This window comes from Lolium perenne, chromosome 4 (assembly GCF_019359855.2).
Source record: "Lolium perenne isolate Kyuss_39 chromosome 4, Kyuss_2.0, whole genome shotgun sequence".
Classification (NCBI taxonomy): domain Eukaryota; kingdom Viridiplantae; phylum Streptophyta; class Magnoliopsida; order Poales; family Poaceae; genus Lolium; species Lolium perenne.
This window is the reverse complement of record NC_067247.2, coordinates 92,297,877-92,325,556: the sequence shown is the minus strand read 5'-3', so window position 1 is coordinate 92,325,556 and position 27,680 is coordinate 92,297,877. Positions and strand designations below refer to the sequence as shown.

The 27,680-nt window shown below is 45.1% G+C and overlaps 1 pseudogene; it reads right to left on the bottom strand.

The window, feature by feature from the left end:
• LOC127293314 (beta-glucosidase 7-like) lies at nucleotides 1-27,490 on the bottom strand (annotated as a pseudogene).
• Nucleotides 27,491-27,680: the final 190 nt, after the last annotated feature.

Here is a 27,680-nt window from a genome sequence, read left to right as displayed (position 1 = left end):
TCTTTGCAGCAAATTAACTAGAAACATGTCAAATTTCATGTAACAAATTAACGGGGCCATTCTCACTGTAAACTTTAAATGATATACTGAATCATTGTGCCATCTTTTATTTCCATTTGGTAGCTCCAGAGCAGAGAGCTGGCTCTGAATTGCGGTACCAGCTGCTAAACAATGGTAGAAAAAAACTCAACATGATGAAGATGATAACATTCCATCAGTGTTTGGTCTGCAGCAGATCTCTGAACCAATAGGCCGATGCCTTCGGGTGCCGTTCTAGGGAGGGGCTGTTGAAGTCGACGTACACGATACCGAACTTGGATGTGTATCTAGAGCCCCACTCGAAGTTGTCGAGGAGAGACCATGCAAAGTAGCCAACAACGTTTGCACCATCGTTGATGCCTTTCTTCAGCTCGTTGAGGTAGCTCCGGTAGAACCTAACCCTTGTAACATCACTCAAGTACTGATCGCGGGTGAGGTTCCCAGGTTGATCCATTCCTGCCGACATGGTGACAAGATTAGTAGGAGTATATGCTTGACAAGATGATTGAGAGGTATGAAGTTGAAAACCGGATAATAATGGAGGTACCGTTTTCAGTTATGACAACAGCGGGATTTCCATACTTTTGCCTGATGTAGTTCACACATCCATACATCCCAAACGGGGCGATGTAAAGCCAATCAGAATTCGCCTGTAATGTTCCACACATTGAAAAAGACTTAACATATAAATTTTGAACGTAACGAGTACAAATATGGAGTTATTGTTGGATAATTAGGTACAATTTCCATGATTAATTCCAGAATATAAAACATGATGGCAGCAACTAGTAACATGTGAAACTCAAACATACTAGATGCATTAATCAACATGAGTAGCAGCAGCGCAAACGGTACAGCATCCATCGCTAAACAGATCGAGATATGTCGCACGTACCGATCTGGTGGAGGTGGCGGTGGAGGTGTAGCAGATGATGTCGCGGCAGTAACGTTGTTGATGACAACGTTGTTGACGACGGGGACGACGGGTCGAAATAGACGGCGTTGAAGACGACGGTAGGCAGCACCGCCCGACTTGGACGGAAGGCGACCCGTGATGAAGAGCTTGAGCAGTCGCGCAGAGCGCTTCCCAAAAACCTAATTCGCCCTCTCCCGTACAGGATCGCAAGGACGAGTGGTTCCGGAGACCTGCTCTCCCGTTCGCCGATGCACATCGGCGAGCGGGATGGAGTAGGCTACGATGGCGGCGCAAGCAGAGAGAGAGGTGGAAACCCTAACTCGTGTATTCAGTATGATTCTGCGGTAGCCGGGCAAGAGATTATATAGGCTCGGGAAACCCTAGGCAACGAACGTTTGGAGTCGGTTACAGATAGCCCACGATCCGGGAGCGACCCGAACCGACTAACTGCGACGCGTCCGTCTAGGACTCTGTTCGTTTTCCTGAGCTGCAAAAAGTAAGGAAAGTCTCGGCTCAATCCACTCACCACGAGCGCGGCGTGCGCGTCGTGACGTGACGTGACGTGTCGTGTCATGTCGTGTGATACGTCTCCGACGTATCGATAATTTCTTATGTTCCATGCCACATTATTGATGATATCTACATTTTTATGCACACTTTATGTCATATTCGTGCATTTTCTGGAACTAACCTATTAACAAGATGCCGAAGAGCCGATTCTTTGTTTCTGCTGTTTTTGGTTTCAGAAATCCTAGTAACGAAATATTCTCGGAATTGGACGAAATCAACGCCCAGGGTCCTATTTTGCCACGAAGCTTCCAGAAGACCGAAGAGGAGACGAAGTGGGGCCACGAGGCGGCCAAACCCTAGGGCGGCGCGGCCCCTGCCCTGGCCGCGCGGCCCTATGGTGTGGGCCCCTCGTGCCGCCTCCTGACCTGCCCTTCCGCCTACTTAAAGCCTCCGTCGCGAAACCCCCAGTACCGAGAGCCACGATACGGAAAACCTTACTGAGACGCCGCCGCCGCCAATCCCATCTCGGGGGATTCAGGAGATCGCCTCCGGCACCCTGCCGGAGAGGGGATTCATCTCCCGGAGGACTCTACGCCGCCATGGTCGCCTCCGGAGTGATGTGTGAGTAGTCTACCCCTGGACTATGGGTCCATAGCAGTAGCTAGATGCTTGTCTTCTCCCCATTGTGCTTAATTATCGGGTCTTGTGAGCTGCCTAACATGATCAAGATCATCTATCTGTAATTCTATATGTTGCGTTTGTTGGGATCCGATGAATAGAGAATACTTGTTATGTTGATTATCAAAGTTATGTCTATGTGTTGTTTATGATCTTGCATGCTCTCCGTTATTAGTAGATGCTCTGGCCAAGTTGATGCTAGTAACTCCAAGAGGGAGTATTTATGCTCGATAGTGGGTTCATGTCTCCATGAATCTGGAGGGGTGACAAGAACCTCTAAGGTTATGGATGTGCTGTTGCCACTAGGGATAAAACATTGGTGCTATGTTCAAGGATGTAGTCACTGATTACATAACGCGTAATACTTAATGCAATTGTCTGTTGTTAGCAACTTAATACTGGAGGGGGTTCGGATGATAACCTGAAGGTGGACTTTTTAGGCATAGATGCATGCTGGATAGCGGTCTATGTACTTTGTCGTAATGCCCAATTAAATCTCACAATACTCATCATAATATGTATGTGCATGGTCATGCCCTCTTTATTTGTCAATTGCCCAACTGTAATTTGTTCACCCAACATGCTGTTTATCTTATGGGAGAGACACCTCTAGTGAACTGTGGACCCCGGTCCAATTCTCTATACTGAAATACAATCTACTGCAATACTGTTTTACTGTTTTCTGCAAACAATCATCTTCCACACAATACGGTTAATCCTTTGTTACAGCAAGCCGGTGAGATTGACAACCTCACTGTTTCGTTGGGGCAAAGTACTTTGGTTGTGTTGTGCAGGTTCCACGTTGGCGCCGGAATCTCTGGTGTTGCGCCGCACTACATCCCGCCGCCATCAACCTTCAACGTGCTTCTTGACTCCTACTGGTTCGATTAAACCGTGGTTTCTTACTGAGGGAAACTTGCCGCTGTGCGCATCACACCTTCCTCTTGGGGTTCCCAACGGACGTGTCAACCACACGCATCAAGCAAATTTCTGGCGCCGTTGCCGGGGAGATCAAGACACGCTGCAAGGGGAGTCTCCACTTCCCAATCTCTTTACTTTGTTTTTGTCTTGCTTAGTTTTATTTACTACTTTGTTTGCTGCACTAAATCAAAATACAAAAAATTAGTTGCTAGTTTTACTTTATTTGCTATCTTGTTTGCTATATCAAAAACACAAAAAAATTAGTTACTTGCATTTACTTTATCTAGTTTGCTTTATTTACTGTTGCTAAAATGGCCACCCCTGAAAATACTAAGTTGTGTGACTTCACAACCACAAATAATAATGATTTCTTATGCACACCTATTGCTCCACCTGCTACTACAGCAGAATTCTTTGAAATTAAACCTGCTTTACTGAATCTTGTTATGCGAGAGCAATTTTCTGGTGTTAGTTCTGATGATGCTACTGCCCATCTTAATAATTTTGTTGAACTATGTGAAATGCAAAAATATAAAGATGTAGATGGTGACATTATAAAATTAAAATTGTTCCCTTTCTCATTAAGAGGAAGAGCTAAAGATTGGTTGCTATCTTTGCCTAAGAATAGTATTGATTCATGGACTAAATGCAAGGATGCTTTTATTGGTAGATATTATCCCCCTGCTAAAATTATATCTTTGAGGAGTAGCATAATGAATTTTAAACAATTAGATACTGAGCATGTTGCACAAGCATGGGAAAGAATGAAATCTCTGGTTAAAAATTGCCCAACCCATGGACTGACTACTTGGATGATCATCCAAACCTTCTATGCAGGACTAAATTTTTCTTCGCGGAATTTATTGGATTCAGCTGCTGGAGGTACCTTTATGTCCATCACTCTTGGTGAAGCAACAAAGCTTCTTGATAAGTTGATGTAAACTTCATTAAAAATAATAATTTCAACAACAATGCTTACCGGAACAATTCTAGTAACAACTATAGGCCATATCCTTATAATAATGGCAACAGCTATGGTAATTCTTATGGGAATTCTTACAACAATAATAGGAATTCACCCCCTGGACTTGAAGCTATGCTTAAAGAATTTATTAGTACACAAACTGCTTTTAACAAATCTGTTGAAGAAAAGCTTGGGAAAATTGATATACTTGCTTCTAAAGTCGATAGTCTTGCTGCTGATGTTGATCTTTTGAAATCGAAAGTTATGCCTAATAGGGATATTGAAAATAAAATTGTTACTACAGCAAATGCCATCCAAGTTAGAATTAATGAGAATATAAGATTAATGGCTGAACTGCGTGCTAGGTGGGATAGAGAAGAAAATGAAAAACTAGCTAAAGAGAAGAATGTAGCTAAAGTTTGGACTATTACCACGACTAGTAATGCTAATGCTACACATGTTGCTGCACCTCCTACTATTAATAATAAAAGAATTGGTGTTAGCAATGTTTCCACTTCTAATGCAAAGCGCGAGAAACTGCCCGAAACTGCTAAAACTGCTGAAACTGCCTGTGATAAAGCTGCTGAAATTTTTTCCAACATTGGGGATGATGATCCCATTGCTTTAGATTATAATGGTTTGAATTTTGATGATTGCCACATCTCTGAAGTTATAAAGTTCTTGCAAAAACTTGCTAAAAGTCCTAATGCTAGTGCTATAAATTTGGCTTTCACAAAACATATTACAAATGCTCTCATAAAAGCTAGAGAAGAGAAACTAGAGCGCGAAGCCTCTATTCCTAGAAAGCTAGAGGATGGTTGGGAGCCCATCATTAAGATGAAGGTTAATGATTTTGATTGTAATGCTTTATGTGATCTTGGTGCAAGTATTTCTGTTATGCCTAAGAAAATTTATAATATGCTTGACTTGCCACCGCTGAAAAATTGTTATTTGGATGTTAATCTTGCTGATCATTCTACAAAGAAACCTTTAGGGAAAGTTGATAATGTTCGCATTACCGTTAACAATAACCTTGTCCCCGTTGATTTTGTTGTCTTGGATATTGAATGCAATGCATCTTGTCCCATTATATTGGGAAGACCTTTTCTTCGAACTGTTGGTGCTATCATTGATATTAAGGAAGGTAATATAAAATATCAATTTCCTCTCAAGAAAGGTATGGAACACTTCCCTAGAAAGAGAATGAAGTTACCTTTTGATTCTATTATTAGAACAAATTATGATGTTGACACTCCATCTCTTGATAATACTTGATACACACTTTCTGCGCCTAGCTGAAAGGCGTTAAAGAAAAGCGCTTATGGGAGACAACCCATGTTTTTACTACAGTACCTTGTGTTTATTTTGTGTCTTGGAAGTTGTTTACTACTGTAGCAACCTCTCCTTATCTTAGTTTAGTGTTTTATTGTGCCAAGTAAAGTCGTTGATAGAAAAGTTCATACTAGATTTGGATTACTGCGCAGAAACAGATTTCTTTGCTGTCACGAATCTGGACTGTTTTCTCTGTAGGTAACTCAGAAAATTATGCCAATTTACGTGAGTGATCCTCAGATATGTACGCAACTTTCATTCAATTTGAGCATTTTCATTTGAACAAGTCTGGTGCCTCGATAAAATTCGTCAATACGAACTGTTCTGTTTTGACAGATTCTGCCTTTTATTTCGCATTGCCTCTTTTGCTATGTTGGATGAATTTCTTTGATCCATTAATGTCCAGTAGCTTTATGCAATGTCCATAAGTGTTAAGAATGATTATGTCACCTCTGAACATGTTAATTTTTATTGTCCACTAACCCTCTAATGAGTTGTTCTAAGTTTGGTGTGGAGGAAGTTTTCAAGGATCAAGAGAGGGAGATGATACAACATGATCAAGGAGAGTGAAAGCTCTAAGCTTGGGAATGCCCCGGTAGTTCACCCCTGCATATTCTAAGAAGACTCAAGCGTCTAAGTTTGGGGATGCCCAAGGCATCCCCATCTTCATCGACAACATTATCAGGTTCCTCCCCTGAAACTATATTTTTATTCCATCACATCTTATGTGCTTTTCTTGGAGCGTCGGTTTGTTTTTGTTTTTTTTTGTTTTGTTTGAATAAAATGGATCCTAGCATTCACTTTATGGGAGAGAGACACGCTCCGCTGTAGCATATGGACAAGTATGTCCTTAGTTTCTACTCATAGTATTCATGGCGAAGTTTCTTCTTCGTCAAATTGTTATATGGTTGGAATTGGAAAATGATACATGTAGTAAATTGCTATAATGTCTTGGATAATGTGATACTTGGCAATTGTTGTGCTCATGTTTAAGCTCTTGCATCATATACTTTGCACCCATTAATGAAGAAATACATAGAGCACGCTAAAATTTGGTTTGCATATTTGGTCTCTCTAAGGTCTAGATAATTTCTAGTATTGAGTTTGAACAACAAGGAAGACGGTGTAGAGTCTTATAATGTTTACAATATGTCTTTTATGTGAGTTTTGCTGCACCGGTTCATCCTTGTGTTTGTTTCAAATAACCTTGCTAGCCTAAACCTTGTATCGAGAGGGATTACTTCTCATGCATCCAAAATCCTTGAGCCAACCACTATGCCATTTGTGTCCACCATACCTACCTACTACATGGTATTTCTCCGCCATTCCAAAGTAAATTGCTTGAGTGCTACCTTTAAAATTCCATCATTCACCTTTACAATATATAGCTCATGGGACAAATAGCTTAAAAACTATTGTGGTATTGAATATGTACTTATGCACTTTATCTCTTATTAAGTTGCTTGTTGTGCGATAACCATGTTCACTGGGGACGCCATCAACTACTCTTTGTTGAATTTCATGTGAGTTGCTATGCATGTTTGTCTTGTCTGGAGTAAGGGAGATCTACCACCTTATGGTTAAGCATGCATATTGTTAGAGAAGAACATTGGGCCGCTAACTAAAGCCATGATCCATGGTGGAAGTTTCAGTTTTGGACAATATCCTCAATCTCATATGAGAAAATTATTAATTGTTGTCACATGCTTATGCATAAAAGAGGAGTCCATTATCTGTTGTCTATGTTGTCCCGGTATGGATGTCTAAGTTGAGAATAATCAATAGCGAGAAATCCAATGCGAGCTTTCTCCTTAGACCTTTGTACAGGCGGCATAGAGGTACCCCTTTGTGACACTTGGTTAAAACATGTGCATTGCGATGATCCGGTAGTCCAAGCTAATTAGGACAAGGTGCGGGCACTATTAGTATACTATGCATGAGGCTTGCAACTTGTAAGATATAATTTACATGATACATATGCTTTATTACTACCGTTGACAAAATTGTTTCATGTTTTCAAAATCAAAGCTCTAGCACAAATATAGCAATCGATGCTTTTCCTCTATGAAGGACCATTCTTTTACTTTTATTGTTGAGTCAGTTCACCTATTTCTCTCCACCTCAAGAAGCAAACACTTGTGTGAACTGTGCATTGATTCCTACATACTTGCATATTGCACTTATTATATTACTCTATGTTGACAATATCCATGAGATATACATGTTACAAGTTGAAAGCAACCGCTGAAACTTAATCTTCCTTTGTGTTGCTTCAATGCTTTTATTTTGAATTATTGCTTTATGAGTTAACTCTTATGCAAGACTTATTGATGCTTGTCTTGAAGTACTATTCATGAAAAGTCTTTGCTTTATGATTCACTTGTTTACTCATGTCATATACATTGTTTTGATCGCTGCATTCACTACATATGCTTTACAAATAGTATGATCAAGGTTATGATGGCATGTCACTCCAGAAATTATCTTTGTTATCGTTTTACCTGCTCGGGACGAGCAGAACTAAGCTTGGGGATGCTGATACGTCTCCGACGTATCGATAATTTCTTATGTTCCATGCCAGATTATTGATGATATCTACATGTTTTATGCACACTTTATGTCATATTCGTGCATTTTCTGGAACTAACCTATTAACAAGATGCCGAAGAGCCAGTTGCTATTTCTGCTGTTTTTGGTTTCAGAAATCCTAGTAACGAAATATTCTCGGAATTGGACGAAATCAACGCCCAGGGTCCTATTTTGCCACGAAGCTTCCAGAAGACCGAAGAGGAGACGAAGTGGGGCCACGAGGCAGCCAAACCCTAGGGCGGCGTGGCCCCTGCCCTGGCCGCGCGGCCCTATGGTGTGGGCCCCTCATGCCGCCTCCTGACCTGCCCTTCCGCCTACTTAAAGCCTCCGTCGCGAAACCCCCAGTACCGAGAGCCACGATACGGAAAACCTTACTGAGACGCCGCCGCCACCAATCCCATCTCGGGGGATTCAGGAGATCGCCTCCGGCACCCTGCCGGAGAGGGGATTCATCTCCCGGAGGACTCTACGCCGCCATGGTCGCCTCCGGAGTGATGTGTGAGTAGTCTACCCCTGGACTATGGGTCCATAGCAGTAGCTAGATGGTTGTCTTCTCCCCATTGTGCTTAATTGTCGGGTCTTGTGAGCTGCCTAACATGATCAAGATCATCTATCTGTAATTCTATATGTTGCGTTTGTTGGGATCCGATGAATAGAGAATACTTGTTATGTTGATTATCAAAGTTATGTCTATGTGTTGTTTATGATCTTGCATGCTCTCCGTTATTAGTAGATGCTCTGGCCAAGTTGATGCTAGTAACTCCAAGAGGGAGTATTTATGCTCGATAGTGGGTTCATGTCTCCGTGAATCTGGAGGGGTGACAAGAACCTCTAAGGTTATGGATGTGCTGTTGCCACTAGGGATAAAACATTGGTGCTATGTTCAAGGATGTAGTCACTGATTACATTACGCGCAATACTTAATGCAATTGTCTGTTGTTAGCAACTTAATACTGGAGGGGGTTCGGATGATAACCTGAAGGTGGACTTTTTAGGCATAGATGCATGCTGGATAGCGGTCTATGTACTTTGTCGTAATGCCCAATTAAATCTCACAATACTCATCATAATATGTATGTGCATGGTCATGCCCTCTTTATTTGTCAATTGCCCAACTGTAATTTGTTCACCCAACATGCTGTTTATCTTATGGGAGAGACACCTCTAGTGAACTGTGGACCCCGGTCCAATTCTCTATCTTGAAATACAATCATCTGCAATACTTGTTTTACTGTTTTCTGCAAACAATCATCTTCCACACAATACGGTTAATCCTTTGTTACAGCAAGCCGGTGAGATTGACAACCTCACTGTTTCGTTGGGGCAAAGTACTTTGGTTGTGTTGTGCAGGTTCCACGTTGGCGCCGGAATCTCTGGTGTTGCGCCGCACTACATCCTGCCGCCATCAACCTTCAACGTGCTTCTTGACTCCTACTGGTTCGATTAAACCGTGGTTTCTTACTGAGGGAAACTTGCCGCTGTGCGCATCACACCTTCCTCTTGGGGTTCCCAACGGACGTGTCAACCACACGCATCATCGTGTCGAGTCGAGACGAGCGAGCGAGGAGGAGGAGGAGCGCGCGCGTGTAGCACTCCTATTCTCACTCACTTACTAGTGGTGGAACAACCCACCTTATAAGGTGGTCTAACTTCCTCCCAACTTTCCATGTGGGACTAAACTTCCCACCTCTTGCCACTCCCTAGTGAGCTGCCACCAACTTGGGCTCAAACTCACAAGGCTGCCACTATGTGGGCTTTGAGATTTATAGGGAAATCTGAAATCTAGTATGGGCCACTAAGTGTAGGCCCAATATTTCAACAATCCCCCACCAGATCTCAAATCCCCATTTAGAGATTTACCAATACTCACTGCTTGTTTATATACCAGTGTTTCAGCGGAGACTGTTAAGTTGAACTTCCGCCTAGAACCTTAAGCTACATCCATTCACACTTGAACAATGGACTAAGCCTTGAATTGCAAGTTTTGCGTGAACAGGGTTTCACTCAAAGTCATGACCAGTACATGGCTGCCAGTAGCCTACCCCGCGGGTGAAGCATATGCGTCATACTTCGTGGTCTCTTCATGAGTTTACTAGAGATCACCCAAATCTCATAGATTGCGACGTTTAACAATCAGACTCATATAGGTGTGTTATTTCAAGAATGCTCTGTAGGACAGCATCTTTGCTAATATAGCCAACATAAACACATTAAGGCTTGTTTCCAACCTGCCTTACAACAATTGAGAGTTGTGCATCTTCACAAAGAGAGGGTTACATAATACTCTCCTCAATTAAACCACTAGTTTGTTCTTCCCAGGTCCTAATTCACGGGATCTCCGATCACAAAGGTTGGGTTACCACTATGGTGTAACATCAACGGGTCTCAAACCCATCTCCCTCGATGCACTTTCTATCACATTACGTGATAGTCCCTTTGTAAAGGGATCTGCCAGGTTTTTGTCTGTATGAATATATGTAACAGTTATTACTCCGGAGTTTCGCAATTTCCTGACAGACTTCAAACGTCTCTTGACGTGTCTTGATGACTTCGCGTTATCCTTAGAATTGTTCACTTTGACAATTACAGTTTGATTGTCACAATTCAAAAGGATTGCCGGAACAGGTTTTTCAACCACAGGCAAGTCCATCAAGAGCTCACGCGACCATTCTGATTCAACAGTGGTTGTGTCTAAAGCAGTAAGTTCTGCTTCCATAGTTGACCTCGTCAATATGGTTTGCTTGCAAGATCTCCATGATACTGCGCCACCTCCAAAGGTAAATACATACCCACTTGTGGCATACAGATCAGCTACATCTGAGATCCAATTCGAATCACTATATCCTTCAAGCACAGCTGGGTGCCCTGAATAGTGAATCCCATAACTCATTGTACCACATAGGTAGCGCATGACCCCATCAAGTGCATGCCAATGATCAGTACCCGGGTTTGACATGAACCTACTCAACTTGCTAACAGCAAAAGAGATGTCGGGTCTAGTCGCGCTCGCTAAGTACATGAGTGAGCCAACGATCTGAGAATATCTCAATTGATCTATGGCAATCCTCCGGTTCTTGCGTAGTGTCACACTGGGATCATAAGGTGTTGGAGAGGACTTGCTATCAATATAGCCGAACCGGCTCAAAATCTTCTCAACATAATGGGATTGCGTTAGAGTAGTCCCACTCTCGTTCTTAATCAATTTGATGTTCAGAATCACATCAGCTTCTCCCAGATCTTTCATATCAAAACTCTTTGACAAGAAAGACTTGACCTCGTGTATTACTCTCATGTTTGTACCAAAGATCAGAATATCATCCACATACAAACATAGTATAACACCTTCGCCCCCACCATAGCGATAGTAAACACACTTGTCAGCCTCATTGACAACAAAGCCTACAGAAGTTAAAGTTCTGTCAAACTTCTCATGCCATTGCTTAGGTGCTTGTTTCAGGCCATATAAAGATTTCAGCAACTTGCACACCTTTCTTTCTTCACCTTTTACTACAAACCCATCAGGCTGATCCATATAGATTTCCTCTTCCAACTCTCTATTAAGGAAAGTTGTCTTTACGTCCATTTGATGAACGATAAGATCATAGGAGGCAGCCATGGATAGTAGTACTCGAATGGTGGTAAGTCTAGCGACAGGTGAATAGGTATCGAAGTAATCTTCGCCTTCTCTCTGTGTGTAGCCTTTCGCTACAAGCCGCGCCTTGTACTTTTCAATAGTACCATCAGGTCTTAGCTTCTTCTTGAACACCCATTTGCAGCCCACATGCTTGCATCCATGGGGTCGTTCTGATAGCTCCCAAGTTCCATTAGAAAGGATCGAGTCCATCTCGTTATGGACAGCTTCTTTCCAGTCATCTGCATCTGGAGATGCATATGCCTCTGCAATGGACGTGGGAGTATCATCCACAAGGTACACAATGAAATCATCACCAAAGGATTTTTCAATCCTTCGTCTCTTGCTCCGTTTAGGAGCTTCATTGTCATCCTTCTCAGTAACATTCTCATGTGATTGTTCAAAATACTTATTAGATGTACTGGACTCAGGAATTATCTCAGTAGAAGTTCTAGCAATGCTATGCATATCTTTCATAGGAAACATATTCTCAAAAAATATTGCATCACGAGATTCCATAATAGTATCAACATGCATATCAGGTACCTCGGATTGAACTACTAAAAATCTATATCCTACACTCCGAGGAGCATAACCTAGAAAGATACAATCCACTGTCTTTGGTCCAAGTTTGCGCTTCTTAGTAATTGGAATATTGACTTTCGCCAAACATCCCCATGTGCGCAAATACGAAACTGATGGTTTTCTCCCAGCCCACTCCTCGTAAGGGGTTTTATCTTTATTCTTGTTAGGAACTCTATTCAAGACATGACATGAAGTCAACAAAGCCTCCCCCCACCATGCCTTTGATAAACCAGCAGTGGCTAACATGGAATTCACCAAGTCAGTCAGCGTGCGGTTTTTCCTCTTGGCAACCCCGTTTGATTGGGGTGAATAGGGAGGCGTCCTCTCATGAATAATGCCATGTTCCTCACAGAATTCATCAAAGATTTTAGGAAAATATTCGCCACCACGATCCGACCTGAGACGCTTGATCTTTCTCTCTAGTTGATTTTCAACTTCAGCCTTATAAATTTTAAAGTAGTCTAAAGCTTCATCTTTAGTTTGTAACAAATAAACATAGCAAAATCTAGTCGCATCATCAATTAATGTCATGAAATATCTCTTTCCACCTTTTGTCAACACACCATTCATCTCGCATAGATCAGAATGTATGAGTTCTAGAGGTGCCAAGTTTCTCTCGTCGGCCACCTTGTGAGGCTTCCGAGGTTGCTTTGATTGCACACAACTATGGCACTTAGAACCTTTGGCAATGGTGAAATTCGGAATTAAACTTAAACTAGATAGCCGAGACATTAAACCAAAATTAATGTGACATAAACGAGAATGCCAAACACTGGTATCATCACTAACATTGCCACATATATGGTTCACAGACTTATTACTGAAATCAGAAAGCGAAAAGCGGAACAAGCCTCCGCACTCATAGCCTTTACCAATAAATTGTCCAAACTTGGAAACAACTACTTTATTCGACTCTAAGACAACCTTAAACCCATCTCTGCATAGAAGGGAGCCGCTAACGAGATTCTTGTTCATAGTAGGGACATGCTGCACGTTCCTCAGCTGCACGATCTTCCCCGAAGTGAACTTCAGATCTACCGTGCCAACACCACGAACAGAAGCATGTGACCCATTCCCCATCAAGACGGAAGAATCCTGGGCGACCTGGTAAGAAGTGAACATGGATATGTCAGCACACACATGAACATTAGCACCTGTATCAATCCACCAACATGGAGATTGAAATACCGAAAGAATAGTAAAGAGATTACCGTACCCATCAGCATTGATAGCGGTCACCGTGTTGACTTGCCTCGCCTTTTTCTTGCGGTCTGCCCTCTCTGGATAGTCCTTAGAAAAGTGGCTAGTCTCTCCACATGTAAAGCAGCTCAGATCTGCTTTGTTTATCATCTTCTTCTTCTTGAAGGTTGTAGTCTTCATAGGCTTATTGAAGGAGGGCTTGTTATTCCCTTTGTTCTTGCTGTAGGGTTTCTTCTGCACCATGTTGGCGCTAGACTGGCCCTCTCCTTTCTCAGTATTATCCTTAGCCCGAGCTTTCTCCTCAACATCAAGAGATGCTATCAGATTTTCAACTGATATCTCCTGTCTCTTGTCTTTGAGAGTTGTCGCAAAGTTCCTCCATGAAGGGGGCAACTTAGCGATGATGCATCCAGCCACAAACTTGTCAGGTAAGGCACACTTAAGGATTTCAAGCTCTTTCGCAATGCACTGTATCTCATGAGCTTGTTCGACTACAGAACGGTTGTTAACCATCCTGATGTCATGGAAGCTCTCCATGATGTACAGTTCACTGCCTGCATCGGTTGCACCGAACTTAGCATTCAGTGCATCCCAGAGCTCTTTACCATCTGTTATGTGCATGTACACATCACACAGACGATCAGCAAGAATACTTAGAACGCATCCGACGAAGAGATTATTGTTTTCCTTGAACTTGTTCTGATCTTGGTCAGATATAGTTCCTTCAGGTAAACCATCAGTAACTTCGAACACTTTCAGATGAGTAAGACAGAGCATGGCCTTATACTGCCACCTCTTAATGTGCACACCGGTAAACTTATCCGGCCTCAGTGCATCAGCAAAACCAGCCATTGTTAACTCAGGAAATTGCCTACAATTAGGTTTTTGGATTGTTGGATAATTAGGCACAATTTCCATGATTAATTCCAGAATATAAAACATGATGGCAGAACTAGTAACATGTGAAACTCAAACATACTAGATGCATTAATCAACATGAGTAGCAGCAGCGCAAACGGTACAGCATCCATCGCTAAACAGATCGAGATATGTCGCACGTACCGATCTGGTGGAGGTGGCGGTGGAGGTGTAGCAGATGATGTCGCGGCAGTAACGTTGTTGATGACAACGTTGTTGACGACGGGGACGACGGGTCGAAGTAGATGGCGTTGAAGACGACGGTAGGCAGCACCGCCCGACTTGGACGGAAGGCGACCCGTGATGAAGAGCTTGAGCAGTCGCGCAGAGCGCTTCCCAAAAACCTAATTCGCCCTCTCCCGTACAGGATCGCAAGGACGAGTGGTTCCGGAGACCTGCTCTCCCGTTCGCCGATGCACGTCGGCGAGCGGGATGGAGTAGGCTACGATGGCGGCGCAAGCAGAGAGAGAGGTGGAAACCCTAACTCGTGTATTCAGTATGATTCTGCGGTAGCCGGGCAAGAGATTATATAGGCTCGGGAAACCCTAGGCAACGTGGGCCACGCCCATGTCGCACGAACGTTTGGAGTCGGTTACAGATAGCCCATGATCCGGGAGCGACCCGAACCGACTAACTGCGACGCGTCCGTCTAGGACTCTGTTCGTTTTCCTGAGCTGCAAAAAGTAAGGAAAGTCTCGGCTCGAGGCTCAATCCACTCACCACGAGCGCGGCGCGCGCGTCATGACGTGTCGTGTCGAGTCGAGTCGAGACGAGCGAGCGAGGAGGAGGAGGAGCGCGCGCGTGTAGCACTCCTATTCTCACTCACTTACTAGTGGTGGAACAACCCACCTTATAAGGTGGTCTAACTTCCTCCCAACTTTCCATGTGGGACTAAACTTCCCACCTCTTGCCACTCCCTAGTGAGCTGCCACCAACTTGGGCTCAAACTCACAAGGCTGCCACTATGTGGGCTTTGAGATTTATAGGGAAATCTGAAATCTAGTATGGGCCACTAAGTGTAGGCCCAATATTTCAACAATCCCCCGCCAGATCTCAAATCCCCATTTAGAGATTTACCAATACTCGCTGCTTGTTTATATACCAGTGTTTCAGCGGAGACTGTTAAGTTGAACTTCCGCCTAGAACCTTAAGCTACATCCATTCACACTTGAACAATGGACTAAGCCTTGAATTGCAAGTTTTGCGTGAACAGGGTTTCACTCAAAGTCATGACCAGTACATGGCTGCCAGTAGCCTACCCCGCGGGTGAAGCATATGCGTCATACTTCGTGGTCTGTTCATGAGTTTACTAGAGATCACCCAAATCTCATAGATTGCGACGTTTAACAATCAGACTCATATAGGTGTGTTATTTCAAGAATACTCTGTAAGACAGCATCTTTGCTAATATAGCCAACATAAACACATTAAGGCTTGTTTCCAACCTGCCTTACAGCAATTGAGAGTTGTGCATCTTCACATAGAGAGGGTTACATAATACTCTCCTCAATTAAACCACTAGTTTGTTCTTCCCAGGTCCTAATTCACGGGATCTCCGATCACAAAGGTTGGGTTACCACTATGGTGTAACATCAACGGGTCTCAAACCCATCTCCCTCGATGCACTTTCTATCACATTACGTGATAGTCCCTTTGTAAAGGGATCTGCCAGGTTTTTGTCTGTTTGAATATATGTAACAGTTATTACTCCGGAGTTTCGCAATTTCCTGACAGACTTCAAACGTCTCTTGACGTGTCTTGATGACTTCGCGTTATCCTTAGAATTGTTCACTTTGACAATTACAGTTTGATTGTCACAATTCAAAAGGATTGCCGGAACAGGTTTTTCAACCACAGGCAAGTCCATCAAGAGCTCACGCAACCATTCTGATTCAACAGTGGTTGTGTCTAAAGCAGTAAGTTCTGCTTCCATAGTTGACCTCGTCAATATGGTTTGCTTGCAAGATCTCCATGATACTGCGCCACCTCCAAAAGTAAATACATACCCACTTGTGGCATACAGATCAGCTACATCTGAGATCCAATTCGAATCACTATATCCTTCAAGCACAGCTGGGTTCCCTGAATAGTGAATCCCATAACTCATTGTACCACATAGGTAGCGCATGACCCTATCAAGTGCATGCCAATGATCAGTACCCGGGTTTGACATGAACCTACTCAACTTGCTAACAGCAAAAGAGATGTCGGGTCTAGTCGCGCTCGCTAAGTACATGAGTGAGCCAACGATCTGAGAATATCTCAATTGATCTATGGCAATCCTCCGGTTCTTGCGTAGTGTCACACTGGGATCATAAGGTGTTGGAGAGGACTTGCTATCAATATAGCCGAACCGGCTCAAAATCTTCTCAAAATAATGGGATTGCGTTAGAGTAATCTCACTCTCGTTCTTAATCAGCTTGATGTTCAGAATCACATCAGCTTCTCCCAGATCTTTCATATCAAAACTCTTTGACAAGAAAGACTTGACCTCGTGTATTACTCTCATGTTTGTACCAAAGATCAGAATATCATCCACATACAAACATAGTATAACACCTTCGCCCCCACCATAGCGATAGTAAACACACTTGTCAGCCTCATTGACAACAAAGCCTACAGAAGTTAAAGTTCTGTCAAACTTCTCATGCCATTGCTTAGGTGCTTATTTCTGGCCATATAAAGATTTCAGCAACTTGCACACCTTTCTTTCTTCACCTTTTACTACAAACCCATCAGGCTGATCCATATAGATTTCCTCTTCCAACTCTCCATTAAGGAAAGCTGTCTTTACGTCCATTTGATGAACGATAAGACCATAGGAGGCAGCCATGGATAGTAGTACTCGAATGGTGGTAAGTCTAGCGACAGGTGAATAGGTATCGAAGTAATCTTCGCCTTCTCTCTGTGTGTAGCCTTTCGCTACAAGCCACGCCTTGTACTTTTCAATAGTACCATCAGGTCTTAGCTTCTTCTTGAACACCCATTTGCAGCCCACAGGCTTGCATCCATGGGGTCGTTCTGATAGCTCCCAAGTTCCATTAGAAAGGATCGAGTCCATCTCGTTATGGACAGCTTCTTTCCAGTCATCTGCATCTGGAGATTCATATGCCTCTGCAATGGACGTGGGAGTATCATCCACAAGGTACACAATGAAATCATCACCAAAGGATTTTTCAATCCTTCGTCTCTTGCTCCGTTTAGGAGCTTCATTGTCATCCTTCTCAGTAACATTCTCATGTGATTGTTCAAAATACTTATTAGATGTACTGGACTCAGGAATTATCTCAGTAGAAATTCTAGCAATGCTATGCATATCTTTCATAGGAAACATATTCTCAAAAAATGTTGCATCACGAGATTCCATAATAGTATCAACATGCATATCAGGTACCTCGGATTGAATTACTAAAAATCTATATCCTACACTCCGAGGAGCATAACCTAGAAAGATACAATCCACTGTCTTTGGTCCAAGTTTGCGCTTCTTAGTAATTGGAATATTGACTTTCGCCAAACATCCCCATGTGCGCAAATACGAAAGTGATGGTTTTCTCCTAGCCCACTCCTCGTAAGGGGTCTTATCTTTATTCTTGTTAGGAACTCTATTCAAGCCATGACATGAAGTCAACAAAGCCTCCCCCCACCATGCCTTTGATAAACCTTAGGTCCAATCGGTTTGCCATTTCTCTCAACTGCAAAATTTCAGTAATAAAGGATGAACTGACATTACGTGTTGCAATTTATTGATGTAGTAAAGCCTACAGCTTAAGACAAGAAACTCACAAGCATAAGTGACTTGCCAATCGACTGAGTAACTAGTCGGCGTCTGCTGCACCAATTTCTGACCCTTCATGAAGCTAGCTGTGTACTTTTTTTTATAAAGGGAATATATTAATATCGAGAGATACCAATTACACCCAGCCTCTGCAACAACGCACCACCCTAATGGCACTACGGATGCACACAGCCAAAAAAAGAAAAAGGAAACTAAGAAACAAAAGTCCCGCTACAGTATCTCGGGCCTAACAATAGCAATACATCCACCACCATGACAACACCTGAATTGCAGACTCTCTAAAAAACGACGCCTCCAAGAAGGGAACAATGCTCCAACACCGTCGTCGCCCGATCAAAGATCTTAGGTTTTCACCCTGAAGATAGTCCCCACTCTCAAAACAATGCCTCCACCAAGGTCACTGCCAGGCACAACCAGTTAAGGCCAGACCTTGGGTTTTCACCCTGAAAGGTAGGACTCTGCGCATCACATGTGTTGTCGCCCCCACTTTCATACCGCTATTGTGAAGCCCGAACACCAAGCAAGCCCCTCAACAGCGCGGAGACTTTAACCTCCCTTAGCTAGTCCTCCCCTCCGGCCTTCATGAAATTCTCTTCTTCCGACTTTCATCATGGATTCATAGTCACTTGATGTCAACACAGAAAAAGAGCTTCGCGCCGCTCCCTCCAGAACCAAACGGTCGGAATAAAAGCATGGGTGCGCACGACCGAATACCTCACATCCAGCAAACTGCAGGCATCGTTGCAGTGGTACATCGCCGGTGGAGCATTCCGGAACTCAACATTCCGGCCAAATCGAGAGAAACCAGCCTTAGAAAGATCTTCATCTTCGCACAAGAAGAACCCTAGGACAGCCACCTTTCTTCAAAGAAGCAGACGAACAGGCCCCCACGCCGCCATCCGCCGTCCAACGCCGACAAACGAGGTTGAAGCAACCTCCACCGCAGAGACCTGGCGGGATCGAGCAGCAGGCCACAACCCACGCTACCCAGATCGGGCCCGCGCAGCGCAGATCAGCCCAGACCGGGCCAGATCAGCCCGCACGGTCGGCCGCCGGCAACGCCGCGCCGCCTCGCGCCAGCAGGCCTGGCCGCCGCCCGCCGGATCCCCGCGTCCGCCGCCGGACGCACCACCACCGCGCAGCCCTTGAAGAATCGCCCCAGCGTGGAAGGGCTCTGCCTCGCTGCTGTTAGAATACATGTACGGCTGAGATTAGACTAGATTTAGATCATCTTGTACTCCAAGTCTATCACCCCCTTGTACCTCTATATATACTCCCAAAAGGTCATGGAATACAACACACAAGAATTAGGATTCTATATTTCCAATATGGTATCAGAGCGGTTAGCCTCGCGGCGCCGATCCTAGGTTCCCTACCACTTCCGCATCGCGCCGCCCCCGGGGAGATCTCTCCTCGGGGGCGTGGCACCTAGTCTTGATCATCGATCAGATTGATTCTTTAGTTTAGATCCAAATTTTCGAATTCCCAAATTCCATAGATTAGATCTGTTTTAGCCAAATAAAATTCCTACCCCCACGACCCAAGATCCAAGATCTGGTGCAAATCAGTGCAAGATTCCTACTTCAATCTGCTTTAGATCGTCTCCGGTTCAATCCGATCTACACCACCAGTATGCATGCTCCTCGTGCGCTGGCGCGTCTAAGCCGAACTGGACGTCCAGGGTGCAGATCCATGCGCCTCCATCCGGCAAGCACCAGCCAACACGGATATCAGCTGCATGCACGGGAGTGCAGCCCGTTCACCTGCGATCAGCTGACCACGACGCGGAGCCGAGCAGGCGACATCTTCGCTGAGCCAGTTACCGGCGCGGGACACCGGAAGGGCGCGCGGATCTTCATCCACTTCGAGACACTCTCTCGGACGCGATCTTCACCGAGCCGACGTCATCGATCTCACGCGCGCCAGCCCGCCATCTACATCATCACCGATCAGATCACCGAGCGACTCTACACGTACTGCACCAAACAACTACGTCAAGCCGTACGACAACACCAAAATCTACGTCGAGTTCTACATCGCCAACACATCATCACCAAGGTCTACATCAACATGGTCTTCATCGACATCTTCGTCAACACTGCCGTCGCCTACAACCAAAACACTACAACCTGCCGCCGCCGCTTTTAGCCGCCGCCGCACAAAAACCCGCCGCTGCCGCAGACCCGCAGCCGCCGCCACACTATGACAAAAACCCGCCGCCGCCGCAGAACCGCTGCCGCCGCCGCACTACGACAAAACTCTCCGCCGCCGCAGAACCGCTGCCGCCGTCGCGCTATGACAAAAACCCGCCGCCGCCGCAGAACAGCTGCCGCCGCCGCGCAAAACCTAAAACCCTACGACCAAAAACGCGCAATTTTTTTTGCGCCTTCGGCGAATACGGCTACACCACATATGACGACTACGACATCGACCATACCTCGACCACAGATACATCATGCTCGTCTACCTCGACATCGACATCAACAAAACGTCTACGGCAACTCAAGAACTCCAGTCAACAACGTCCGCGTCATCACTTGCGTCCACGACACTCCCGCTGTGACTGCGGGAGGGAAGAGAAGGAACTAGAAGGGAACGTTGGTGATGACAAGGAGGAGATGCGACGGGAGCACATGACTTCTCCAGTCGCAAGCGTTCGCTTCACTCCCGCTACGACTGAGGGGGATGTTAGAATACATGTACGGCTGAGATTAGACTAGATTTAGATCATCTTGTACTCCAAGTCTATCACCCCCTTGTACCTCTATATATACTCCCAAAAGGTCATGGAATACAACACACAAGAATTAGGATTCTATATTTCCAATAGCTGCGCCTCCTCGCCCTCCGCTGTTTGGCAGCTGGGCGCCGCCACCACTGCCCGGGCCGGCGGTGGCAGCGGCCAGGGAGGCTCGGGAGGGCGCGCTCTAGTCACCGGTCTTGGGGCCCTCCGGAGCCACCGCCACGTGAGCAGCCCGGGAGGGGGTTACGGGAGGGGAGGGGAGGGGGCCCAGCTGTGTACTGATTGATCCCAATATAGTCTGCTGAGCCCTTGACCAGTTTAGCTTGATCGGGAGTAAACCTGGGTAGCCTCTCTTTCACAATTACTTGCATTATCTGTGGGTAATGTCCTTTATTAGTGGATCAACAAACCTGCATCAAATGCAAACGTCGATGGTATTAAAAATGATATTTTTTAATCTAAAGCGCTTGTCGTAGGATATGTATGTGCATTTACCAACCAACATGGAAGTCCCTGGCTCTTTGAGCTGCTTCTTGATCTTCAGTTGAATTGGTAAGACCCTCGTACCAATTGAAGTCCAGAACTATGCCAACCTTTCCCTGTTGAGCTGCCTACATTTTTTCGTTTATTCAATTACTATTCGATCATCAGTCTAGACAGAACGATGTTCACGAAAAATTGTCCTCTACATGCCCAATGGGTTAGAGGAAGAATACTAATACATTCATGGATATATACACAATAATAAAAATAAAATCATGTTGGGGGGAATTATTCCATAATTAATGCACACTTGGTCTGTAAGAGAAAAGTAATTCAAAACAACACTCCAGAAAGCTCATCATGTTATAATTTTACTCTTAAGTTCAGTTATAAAAATACCTGATACTTATTTCGGTATCTTGCGACTGCGTAACCATGTGCTAAGAGAAAGTTATGAGCAACAATGTAAGGTTCTGTTGCTGAGTTTCCACCAGCAGCGCATTTGCTGCACCTTTGAGGAGGAATCGACCCTGCATCATAACCAAGAAGTGCAGCAATCCTTGGTTCATTTAATGTAAACCAGTGTTTTACACGATTGCCGAAGGTCTTAAAACAAAAATCAGCATAGTCTGCAAATAGTTCCCTACAAAACAAATATGAGGAAGATAGTCATGCATTACTCATTGTTTAATCTTCCACGTTAGAGATATAGCATTCAGCATTTACCTAGAAAATCATACAGATTGCTTATATGTAGGGCGGTTTACTTTTGGGTAAACATACAAAAAGTTCCAAATGCATAATGTTCATTCATCAATATGTGAAGTCACTTTTAATAGATAGTTGAATTAATGTACAAAGGGTAACTGATACATGAGTACATGACTGCATTAACTCTAAAATGGGATAGGTAAATGTAACACATGAGTACAACACAAAGATTGAGCACTAATTTTACTTACGCCATCTTTGCATTTAACCAGCCTCCATACTTCTTCTGAAGTGCAAGAGGGAGATCAGAGTGGTAAAGATTGATATAAGGAGTAATGCCTGCTTAGTTTTCATGGAAAGATTCAGATATGAATGTATTCAGGTTCCCATGGAAGTTTCAGAGGTTGAAATAGATGCTGAGCTCCCCACAAGATAAAATGAAAGAAATAGATGCTTAGTTACATGCTATACCTTTCTGAAGAAGGTAATCTATGAGATTACTGTAATACGCAACACCTTCTGTGTTAACTTTTCCATCACCATCTACAGAAGTCAAAGATGAATCAGTGGTGGTAACAGCTCGCGTTTCATTCAGAATTATATTGGACTTATGTACTGGACGCCACAGTCCAGCCAAGAATACCTGGGAAGATTCTGGACCATGAGATAGAAAACCGGTAGGCATCGAAATTTAATCCTTTCATGAGGAGCCTTTTTACGGTACAAATTACTAGTCTCATAGACGAGTAGTATTGAGCAGAGTAGTTTAGGCAGGTAATGTTTCGGTATATTTTTATTCCGTGTAAAGGCAGGTTGGACCCTGGATTTATTCCGTGTAAGGATCAATCCGTCCACATTATTCCCCCGTCCATCTGCTCACATCCTTGCACCTGCCATAGGTGAACAATGAAACGACTGCCTCAGCTCTAATCATCCCGCATTAAAAAAAACTTGACTATTGTGTTCCCGTAGTACACGTGGGCTTCCGATTGTTGAATAGCGGATGTGTTTTTTACTCGTTTAGCGAATTTTCGTCCGCAACCAACAATATTAGGCCGACTTAAGGAGGAGCAACAGCGGCGACGCACCGTCGACACGGTCTGGAGGTTGAATATGAAGGGCTTCTCAAGGATCTCATTGTAATTTTCAATTTTTTTGTTGCTTTGTACTGTTCGTTGTTTCTTTTAAGGAGACTGCTGAGCGTCCACCGGAAGATCAAATCCTCCGATAACCCGGGTGGGGAGAGCCGTAGGATAGGCGCGGGCTAAGGGCATCTCCAACGTTGAGACCCAAACCGGACATGTCGGGCCGTTCGGATGTGGCTGTTTGGGTGGCCGCGCGGATACAGAGACATGGCCGACAGTCCGTTTGGGTCGCGCAGTGCACCCAATGCACGGACGCAACCCAAAATAAAAAAGACCGCAAAAACAAAAAAAAATTAAATTTAAACTTGGATCATTAAACTTAGCCCTATTTTGGGCAAATTTATACAAAAGAAAGCTGTATATGGGCTTTAATTAAAAAAATAGTAAACCCTAAGCTAGGGTTTGGGACGCGGTGGCCGCTGGCGCGCCGCATAGTCCCAGTAGAACACGTCGTTCCCAAGTGCTGTTGCGGCTGGACACGCCGGAGCGCGCCGGGGATTCCGGCCAGAGCGACCACTGTGCGCGTTCCCAGGCGGACTGAGGGTTCGAAGGGCTGACAGGCCTACGCAGGCGTGCCAGCCGCAGCGGCCTGCAGCTCCGCATCATGCTTGAGGCGGAGGTGGCGCTCCTCCTCCTCTCGGAGCGCGGCCTAGCGCGTGGCCTCCTCCTGCTGGCGCGCCATGGCGAGTAACTCCCAAGCGTCGACGTCCTCCTTGGCCTTCTTGGCCTCCTCCTCCAGCGCGGAGGCACGGAGCACCTCGGCGAGATGCGGCCATTTGGCCAGCTCCTCGAGGTCATTTACCTCGACTGATGCCGCGAGCGCGGCGCGCAGCTCGGGGTCGTCCTCCTCGTCGGGCGGCACCTGTGGTGCAGCCCGCTATGGACAACGGGCTCATCGATGTAGAGCCCACCGGGGCGGCGGCCTTCCCTCTTCACCGATGTCCCCGGCGTGCGAGGCTCCGAGCGAGGCCTCACCATCGGCGTGCGCGACGCGAAGAACGTGCGCCGGTGCGCATCGTGCTCCACCTCGAACCAAAGGTCCAAGTAGGGACTCTTCTCGTCGTAGGCGGGGTCCTCCCGGAGGTCTGACGGAAGCTGCGCGTGGTGCCGCTGGATCTCCGCCAGGCGGGCGCGGCCGGTGGCCGGGATCGGTGGCACCGGAACCCGATCTGTGCTCAGGTGCCACCCGTGGGGGAGGTGCACGTCACCCCACGGCATGGGGGCACCGGCCTCCCAGAAGATGTACGTCACCGCCACGGTGACGTAGATCCTCTCCCGCTGGGGCGCCGACGCTTCTGAGGACCGTGTACCAGGAGGCGGCACGGAGGACACGCCTGAACATGACGGCGACCTCGACTTCTAGCCAATGGAGGAGGATGCCGCGGAGCTGACGGAGAATGAGGCCATCACGCGCGCGGAGGCCATCCCCTTGGCGGAGGAGCGCGCCAAATGGCCCCTCCTCGACAAGGTCATCCGGGCCTCCTAAGAGGACGGGGTGGCGCCTGCACTACCGCCAGGACTGGAGTACCTTTCGCCGCCTCCTCCGGCGGCCAATGTGTGGCAGTTGCCGCAGGTCTTCATTGACCTCATCAACGAGGACTTGGAGGCGGCCGACTAGCATCAGCGGTATTATCCTATGTTTTTTTTTCTTTTTCAATTAGGGTGCTTTCGGTTCCAAATCTATATATACTACCTACTAATAAAGGAAGGAAGGTTTCTCCCCAAAAATTTCGTCCGTCTTTTTTCTTTCCAATTTTACCCTCCCAAGTAAGAACATATTACAGTGTCTGCCACCGCTAAATGATATTCTGTACGTACCTGTTCGCTTCTACGTCAGAACTGCGAACATGGTTGCTGGTTCGTATCTCCGTCAACCATACTGGGCTGGATCGCTGTATACAAAAATTGAGGCACGTTGTTGGAGTGCTGGGCCTTCTCTTATAGGACGCTAGACAAATAAGTGGCCTTTTATAGATTAAACTCAAGACCGTCCAGGACCATGGAAATATGAGTGAACGCATTGACTTAAATAGTCCCACCTCGCTCCTTTGTACTGCTTCCAACCTATTTATATACGTTCCGCAGTTCCGTAGAAACAAGCAGCAATACAATGGGATAGAGCCACGTCTAGATCCTGGACATACAAGGTAGACCTGCACGCTGCCGGTTATGGAATTAAAAGGAAAGGAGGATTAAGGCTGCATGTGCTGCACATTGAGAAAGGAGGGATTGTTGGCTGGTAATTTAAACGCGCCTTGCATGATCTGCAATTGAAAGGAAGAAGAGATGAGCTGCAAGCTGTTCGAATCTTAATATATGGTATGACAAGATCAGTTTTCAGAGTTCTGCTGCGGCGTGTTCATCTTCATGCTGTTGAAGCTACTTGCGGCGGGCGGGGGTGCCGAGGGTGAGGCAGTGACGCTCCGCGAGCGACTCACAGTCCTTGAAGTGAAGCTATTGGCGGGGGCGGTGCGTGGCGGGAGGGAGGTTTCAGCGGCGGCCGACGACGTGTCGCGCCTGATATTTTCACGCGTTTTTTTTGGAGCGGATTCTTTCGTCACCAACACACTAAACTGATGGTTTTACCGCGCGGGCGTCTTTTGACGCGTCCGTTGGAGATGCTCTAAGGTAATCATGATACTGCTCATGGGTCCCCCCTTATATCTTCAGGTATGTAGGCATTCCTCGTTCTTTTTCTACGGTCATCTTAAAAACTCCCTAATTTAGGCACAACTGATGTAATTTAGTTTATTCTGGCAAAATGACAGAGAATTCTTTTTGTTTTATTTTTTGAAGTGAACATATTTCGGTCAGGTCATCCGCAACAACGCGCGGGCATTGTCCTAGTATATGTAAATTAAGTTACTAATTAACTCATTTTTAGCACTTTTTTTTTGCGGTTTAGGCCTGTTGGGGCCACCTTCCGCTGCAAACGGACCGAGCCCTATTTTGTTTATGCGTGACGCCGCATCCAAATACAAACGTATCGAAAATTGATCTATTATTATTTATGTGGCAGCCTATTTGGAGATGGCCTAAAAAGGAAAATGTTATTTGCAGAAGTGGAATGGGATCGGGAAGCAGCCTAGCCGAGTGCACAGATTTAGATCTCCCCAAATTTTTCCATATGCAAGCAGAAATTTTCCTATTTTACTCTTTGGTGGAAAAATACTACTGCTTTGCCTAACAAGTATTGGTCTCCCTCAGCCCTTGGATCTTGGTGGTTGAACGGTTAGTATTTCTCTGTCCCTACCGTAAAAGATCCCTTCATGAGATTAACATCTTCCTGTGCCAACATAAAAGGATCGATGGTAAGGCCCGGTAGTTCTTTCTCAGCAGCTGTATGGTGAATATTTAATGTTTCCTCAGAAGAAAGCAACGCATATATAGTACTATTTACAATTAGTAATGCATTGGGACATGTCAATCAGCTCAACTTTGAGAACTGTGATCTATGCAGTGTATTTTTGAATGGGTACCGATATTTCTCTCATAGAAAACTCGGTCAGACATCACTTCACTAACCAAGACATGATAGATATTGCCATTAGCTCATCTCTGATAACTATGTTGTGTAGATTGCTCCAAAAAAAAAACCAAAGGACCATTAAAACTTTCAAGAGCAAAAATTGAACTAATTTCTAGTATGGAAGCAGTTAGTATTACTCGTATGTTGGTTTGAACTTTGAAGACCACGAGATGTGGCTCTGTTTACTTTGGTTGCTGTACCTTGTAGCGATGATATTGATCTGTTGTAACGTCTGCATTTTGGTCCCCTACAACATTTCCTGTCCATTGCAGCACAAAATACGCAAATGTTAGTGCGGAGGAAGACAAAGATTAACGCAGTAATACACTTTGAATCTCAATTTGAATTGAAAACCGAGTGTTTAGCTTAGCTGCCAGTCTATGTAAGAACTGAATTGGTTGTTGTCTAGGATTTCGTACTTGGTACTACTACGTAGTACATAATACTCTTAGTAAGACGTGTGATCTATCTTGTCCTTCACAAATGTTCAAATACTTGTCAGAAAATATATCTTTTTTTTTTGCGAATCTGACAGAAATTATATCGGAGTGTCCTAAGCACTAAACACAAACGTGTACTGGCAAGTGGGGTAGTACCGGTTATGGAAGCAGAGTTAGCTTAGCACAAGTGAAGTGAAGTGGTAATCAACAGACAGACGAACGAATCACCTGGGGTATGCGCGAATGCGTCCCAGATGGAGGGCCCGCGGCCGCCTCCGGCCGCCATCCCCTCGACCTGGTACGCCGAGGTTGCCGTCCCGAAGACGAAGCCCTTGGAACGACGCTCGGCTCAGCCCGCCCAGCAGTGCGATTGAACACTTGAATACCTTCCAGTGCTATATAGTCCAACTTTCAGCCATGAAGTCAACTTTGAGGACGACGTGTAAGCATTTTTGTTACCGAGTTCCATGCCTGACATTGGAGATTGTGAAGAATATCACGCTAAATGAAGAAGCTAAAAGAAGCTAGGATAAGGATGATGTCCCCT